The 7,141-nt window shown below is 46.0% G+C and overlaps 1 long non-coding RNA gene across 1 annotated transcript in view; it reads left to right on the top strand.

The window, feature by feature from the left end:
* The window catches only part of LOC122543232, a 184,500-nt gene extending 178,042 nt beyond the window's left edge, over positions 1–6,458 (top strand). The window contains exon 4 of the long non-coding RNA XR_006309966.1: positions 6,234–6,458. This is a non-coding gene — a long non-coding RNA (uncharacterized LOC122543232). The remainder of the gene's footprint in view (positions 1–6,233) is intronic.
* Positions 6,459–7,141: the final 683 nt, after the last annotated feature.

The raw sequence follows: 7,141 nt of genomic DNA, 5'->3' as shown, positions 1-7,141 counted from the left end.
AGGGTTCAGAAAAGATTTACAAGGATGTTGCCAGGGTTGGGGGATCTACAGGGAGAGGCTGAACAGGCTGAGACTGTTTTCCCTGGAGCGTCGGAGGCTGAGGGGTGACCTTATAGAGGTTTACAAAATTATGAGGGGCATGGATAGGATAAATAGACAACGTCTTTTCCCTGGGGTCGGGGAGTCCAGAGGTAGAGGGCATAGATTTAAGGTGAGAGGGGAAAGATATAAAAGAGACTTAAGGGACAACTTTTTCACGCAGAGGGTGGTACGTGTATGGAATGAGCTGCCAGAGGATGTGGTGGAGGCTGGTGCAGTTGCAGCATTTAAGAGGCATTTGGATGGGTATATGAATAGGAAGGGTTTGGAGGGATATGGGCCGGGTGCTGGCAGCTGGGACTAGATTAGGTTGGGATGTCTGGTAGGCGTGGACGGGTTGGACCGAAGGGTCTGTTTCCATGCTGTTCATCTCTATGACTCTCTGTGCATTTGTATCATGTCTTTCACATCCTCGAGAATTCCCCAGCTTCTCCCTAACTGTGTCTTTTTTCTTCACCATCCCATTTCAGAAGGGGTTTAATAATTCACAATGTGGGCCTTTGGGTGTGTTCCATTGCACCAGCTCACCAGCAGACTTTGAGTTCCTTTGAGCACGATTTGGGAGAATGGTGGCTACAAGGAGATGGGCTGGTATCAGCCCCCAGCTTTGCTCCTGCCACTTGCTGGCTTACTCTGCTCACTTCCTTTTTATTAGATTAGATTTCCTACAGTGTGGAAACAGGCTCTTCGGCCCAAACAGTCCACACCGACCCTCTGAAGAGTAACCCACCCAGACCCATTTCCCTCTGACTAATGCACCTCGCACTATGGGCAATTTAGTATGGCCAATTCACCTGACCTGCACATCTTTGGACTGTGGGAGGAAACCGGACCAGCCAGAGGAAACCCACGCAGACACGGGGAGAATGTGCAAACTCCACACAGACAGTTGCCTGAGTCTGGAATCGAACCTGGGACCTTGGTGCTGTGAGGTAGCAGTGCTAACCACTGAGCCACCGTGCCGTCCCCTTTTGAAGTAGTTCAAAGAGTTTGGGGACATTGCAATGAAAGTGAGCTAGCGTTCCCTCTTTCACTGTCATAGAATAGAATCATGGAATCCCTACTGTGTGGGGACAGGCCCGTCAGCCCAGCAAGTCCACACCAACCCTCTGAAACGTATCCCACCTGGACCCATTCCACTACCCAATGACTCTATATTTACCCCTATCTAATCCACCTAACGTACACATCCCTGAACACTATGGGCAAATTTAGCATGGCCAATTCATCTAACCTGCACATCTTTAGACTGTAGGAGGAAACCCACGCAGACACGGGGAGAATGTGCAAACTCCACGCAGACAGTCGTTTGAGGCTGGAAATGAACCCGGGTCCCCGGTGCTGTGAGGCAACAGTGCTAACCACTGGACCACCATGTCTTTCTCTCTCCCTCTCCCTCTCTCTCTCTTCTCTCGATTCCAAAAAATATGGAAGCTGGGAGTTCTCCTGTTTTTTTTATGACAGAGTGGTTAAGAAAGGGTTTAGCACATTTGCCTTCATCGCTCAGATCTTGGAGTACAGGACTTGGGCTGTCATATTGAAGTTGTTCAGGACATCTACGACGCCTCTTGTGAAATATTGTGTCCAGTTCTGGTCACTCAGTTACTGGAAGAATATTTTAAAGGTGGAGAGGGTTCAGAAGAGATTTACCAGGATGTTGCCGGGTATAGAAGGTTTGAGCTGTAAAGAAAGTCTGGATAAGCTGGGACTATTTTCAGTTGGGCATGGTAGGTTGAGAGGCGATCATATAGAAGTTTACAAAGTAATGAGGGGTTACAGATAGCATTAATGGCAGATGTCCTTTGCCCAGGATGAGGGGGGATTTTAAGATGAGGGGTCATATTGTTAAGGTGAGGTAAAAGATTTAAAAAAGACATGAGAGGCAAATTTTTACATAGAAGGTGGTTTGCGTGTGGTCTGAAATTGCTGCGGAAGTGGTGGATGTGGGCACAATTACAATGTTGAAAAGTCACTTAGATAACTACATAATAGGAAAGGTTTGGAGGGATGTGGGCCAGGAGCAGGCAGATTGGTCTAGTTTAGTTTGGGATTGTGTTCAGCATGGACCGTTGGACCGAAGGGTCTGTTTCAGACTCTATGAGCGGTCTCTGGTTGAGCAACAGTGACGATCTCCAGGTACATGTGAAAGTGTGTACCAAGGTGGAATCAGCTCCAATACTTGAGGGAAGCAGTGATGTAACTTGAATGGGGGCTTCCTGTTACACAACAACACGTCGGTGTTTGGGGCAGGAATAGAGACAATGGGTGCATGTCCTTCAGCAAGGAGGATGGTGAATGGACTCGAGTCTGAAATTCTGAAAGCTTAAGCCTTGAATTTGCAGGTTGTTCTGCTCAACCAGTTTGATTTTTCTTCCCCCTTATTAAATGTTACTGGGCCACAAATATTTCATGTCAGAAGCTTTCGCTGCGGCCTCTGACTTTGAATTATTCATGATCCCTGATTTTTTTTTTTAACAAGGAAAGCAATTTAGAGGAGCAGCAGCTATAATGAACTGCTCTTGGTTACAACAGCATTAAACGTTTCTTATGAGAGTTGAATTTATGAAGGTTAATGATAGTCACTTGGGGCTTGGCAGTATTGTGGAAGCAACAACCCTGGTTTAGGTTATAACAGCATGAAATTAGCTTCATGATTGTTAAATGAAGGCGGAAATTGCATGTCAAGATCCTGATCGCAAGGTGTCCCCCACCCCGACCCGCTCCCACACTATTTGAGCACCTCTTCTACAGGCTCTGACTTCCTTGCTGAGATTCTGTAAACGTTGACAGGAGGAAGCAACAGCTTCTTGGCTCTTGCATGACCCCATTCAAAATGTGGTCTTTTGCTGCCCTGGCTTCATGCTGCACAACCTCCTGAGGTGGAGTCACTCAGATCAGTCTCAGGATCGAACCACTGTCTTGATTGAACCAAGGTAGACCTTGCACTAACCAAGTGAGGTACTAACAAACCACCAATCTTGACTGTGACATCCTTGCATGGAAACCTCCAGCCAGGCGACAAAGACTATTGTCTAAGGGAGGAGGCAACGGCACAGAGGTATTGTCACTGGATTGTTTGTCCAGGCTCCCAGGTAATGAGGAGCTCCGACATGAATCTCCCCATGAATTAAACAACAATATGGAGTTCAGAATCTCGTGATGACCGTGAAACCATTGTCTGATGTCAGAAAAATCCATCTTGTTCACTCATGTTCCTTGTGGGAGGAAAGTACTGTCTTTACCTGGTCTGGACCTCATGTGACTCCAACCCCCAACAATGGATTTGCCTCTTACCAACCCTCTGGGCAATTAGGGATGGCCAATAGATGCTGATCCAGCCAATGACACCCAGATGAACTAAAAGTCCCAGTAGAAAATGGCTGTGAAAGTGTTAACCCAATCCCTGAGTAGAACCTCTAGCCATTCTGCGATGTCACACAGTCACTGGATGGTACATGGCTGTTTTGCCACTTGCATTCAGAGAGTTACATTTGGAGGGAGTGGCTGTTGGCACTCTCTTTGGAGAGACAGACATGTCTTCTCTACCTCGAGTTTGTTATAGTTAATGTGCTTCAGGGTTCGTGCAACCCAGTATATATTTACCTGGCTACCGTGAACCTTAGCTTGGTACCTCAGACGTGCCTGTTTTGCTGAGACAGATTTTCAGTTCATTCTTCACAGAGATTCTAGGGAGGCTAGAGACCAGCAGGAAGAAGGCATTTCATGGCACCAGTCTGCCCCAAACAGAAGCCACCAGTGGTTGCTACTTCAGCATCAGACCTAGATTAACCAGGACAACCTGACATGTAACCCAGAGACACCAAGATGTCCATAGATGCACATAAACAGTGTTGGTCCTGAATTTCAGCAAAGGAATAGAGCTCAACTCATGAATTTAGACTTAATCAGACCTAATCCACAAAACATAAGCAAAGTTTAAGTGGAAACTGTTTCACTGCGAGAATAGATTCAGTATTGTTCATCCAGAGTATCAGGATAAATGATTGCTCGCTCACCATTTTCAACTTGCGTAGCATCTTTACCTGAGTTGGAGATGGGTGACTGAAGGTTTGCAGTGAACTGAAAGACGCAGGAGTGCAATATTGTTCAAGGTCCTACCTTTTAATGACATTCGGAAAGACTGTTTTATTTCCAGGCTAACTTCCCCCATAGCCACTTGCCTCTGGCCCACAAACATCCTGCCCGATGAACTGCTCAATGCAACTGCACAGATTTGAGAATAAAGCAAAGAAACTTGGGAAGCACAATGAGGACATCCCTCCCTCCAAAATGCTCATCTCTTACCGTGTAGTTCAAAGCCACACCATGAATTTTGGGGTTTTTAGAGTCTGGTTGAAAAGAAGGCAAAGTCAAGAGCTGTCTTTGGGTTTAGAATCCAGAGTAATGCCATTTATTATGCATGACCAGGAGAAGCAATACTGAGTATGAATTATAGATCCCTCAGGGTCTGATTTATAGTTAGATTAGGTCATGATGTATCTCTTTTGTTCATGTGTTCATGCCCATGTGCACATGTGAGAGCCCCCAGAGAGTTCTCATTGAGTGTTGCGGAGTCTGGTGTCATTTGGATTGAATTAACTCCGCCCACGCTGTGCTGTTTATACTCACTGATGTGCAGCTCCTCGGCATCAACTCCAGCCTCCTCAACCCTCTCAGATATCAGAAGGATCGAGGAGAGCCACTGGGACGCTGGCAGCTCTCGTGAGGAGCTGGTTCATCAGTGGCCACAACGGCACCATCACTGATGGTACGTGGGGACTCCGTTGCCATGGCTTTGAGCTGCTGGAATCAGATTTCTTGCCCTGTCAGTGAGCGCTAAGCCCTGCAGCTATGCCACAGTAATTAAGCAGGCAACCTTTGGCCAAGGGGAAACGGTGAATCAAAGTTGCGGATCTTCTTCAGATTTCACCAACCCTTGCAGGCTACTGTCTCTGAGCAAATGTCAGATGTGTACAGAAGCCAGGATCATGGCAATGCATCCCACAGGACATGAGAATGAAGACCAGAAGTACATTTGCAGTGCGATGTTGTCAGAAGCTGCATCTTTTATTTACAAAGTGACAGCGCTGCAAGGAATCCACGTCAAAATAAAATAGATTTTGTGAATTATTTAACCAGGTCGCCTGATGTTTTATTTATTTTTTAATATTTCTGCTAAATTTCGCTGCTTGCGAGAAGAGACCTGCAGCTTTTCAGAAGAGTTGTTTTGCACTTTTCTTTTGAAGGACAGGAGCTCCGAGCCTGTGACACCACTGAGGTTGTGCAAGATAGGCTAGGGCTTGAGATGAGGCACGAGGAGGTGGTCATGGAGCAGATCCAGGCTGAATTCTCAGAGAATTAAGATTGACAGGAAAGGGGGTAAGCAGCCAACGTTTTGAGCTGGATAAGGAAAGGGTGACAGAGTCTGAGTCCCAATCCAATGAAAATGTACTGAGAGAGTGACAAATTGTTCATAACAGAGCAACAGGAACTGAGAATACAGCTAATGTCTTTTCCCCAGGTTGGGGAAGTCCAGAACTAGAGGGCATGGGTTTAAGATGAGAGGGGAACGATTTAATAGGGACCTGAGGGGCAACGTTTTCATGCAGTGGGTGGTGCGTGCATGGAATGAGCCGCTAGAGGAAGTGGTGGAGGCTGGTACAATTACAATATTTAAAAGGCATCCAAATGGGTTTATGAATAGGAAGGGATTAGAGGGATGTGGGCCAAGGGCTGGCAAATGGGACGAGATTAATTTAGGATATCTGGTCGGCGTGGATGAGTGGAACCCAAGGCTCTGTCTCTGTGCTGTGCAGCTCTATGACTCTAACTCCCCCATTGTTGAAGCAGGTGGTGTGACAAAAAAAAAAGTATGACCGAGGAAATATTTTCCGCAAGACTATGCTTGGTGCTTTCAAACATTTCCCCCCACCCCCCATTCAAATAACTTGGTTAAGGTAATTTAGCCTGAGTTTGGTGATTGTAACGCTTCTGGGCTGAACCTGGAAGGAACAGTCTCATTTGAATGAATGTTGCTCAAGGTTACCCACGTGGTAGGGTGGTTCCTTTTCTTGCGCTCCTGGGCTCTGGCCCGAGGCTCAATGAAAGTGAATGCTGTCTCTCTCTCCTGACAGCTCCTGTACTTGAAGTTTAACGAGGTGGCCCGTTTCAAGCAAGGTCCCGGTGGACAACGATCACAAGTCAAAGACGTCAATGGAGTTGACAGTAATTGGCATCAGTTCATCAGTCTTGCTCTGAGACTAGACAAGGACACGTGAAGTGTGGAAATAATAACAAACGGATGAGACTGATGGAATAGGAAAGAAAAAGGAAGTTAAGTCATGGCAGGTAATAATGAAGCGACACTGTGACTGTTCTGTTTTCACAACCTGTTTCTTATCGCATTTGTTAGCAAATAAATGATCATTTCTTTTAGAATTCTATATTCAGGTTCAATATATTTGTTGTAGTATCCTCTCACTGACTCGACTGTTTACTTTAAAGTTTCAATTTTTAAAAATTTTGAGGGGGAAAGTTGTGGATATTAATATTGAGGAATGCAGTACTTTGCTCATAATTTCATCCAGTGTTCAGAACCATCAGGTGAACTTCAGGGATGATGTGTAACAAAGCCCTGTCCCCAGCTGCTCCATCAAACACTCCCGGGGACTGGCTGAGCTGGGGTGAAATACAGAGTGGGGCTTCCTCAAACCTGTCCCCACTCCAAGACCAATGATGAGATGTCGCGGAAAAGACCCTCTTTGTATCCCCAGCAAACGCTTCCGAGACACACATTCTAAACTGGACAGACTGTCTACACTGTCCCTGTCAAAGCTTTCGCCAAACATTGCCAAGTTGTCATGTAGCAAATGAAAGGATGTTTGGAAATGATGCCATGCATGGGAATAGATCACAAGTGGTGGAATGGTGATTGGGTGAAACCAAAGCACTTGTGAAAGCCATATTCAAGTACAGTAATCACCTTGTGGCAGATGGAGTTTAATTTAGATAAATGCAAGGTTGTGCTGTTTGGAAGAATGAA

The sequence above is a fragment of the Chiloscyllium plagiosum genome, chromosome 42 (genome assembly GCF_004010195.1).
Source record: "Chiloscyllium plagiosum isolate BGI_BamShark_2017 chromosome 42, ASM401019v2, whole genome shotgun sequence".
NCBI lineage: Eukaryota > Metazoa > Chordata > Chondrichthyes > Orectolobiformes > Hemiscylliidae > Chiloscyllium > Chiloscyllium plagiosum.
Note: the sequence above shows the minus strand (reverse complement) of the source record. Positions and strands in the feature narration are given on the sequence as shown.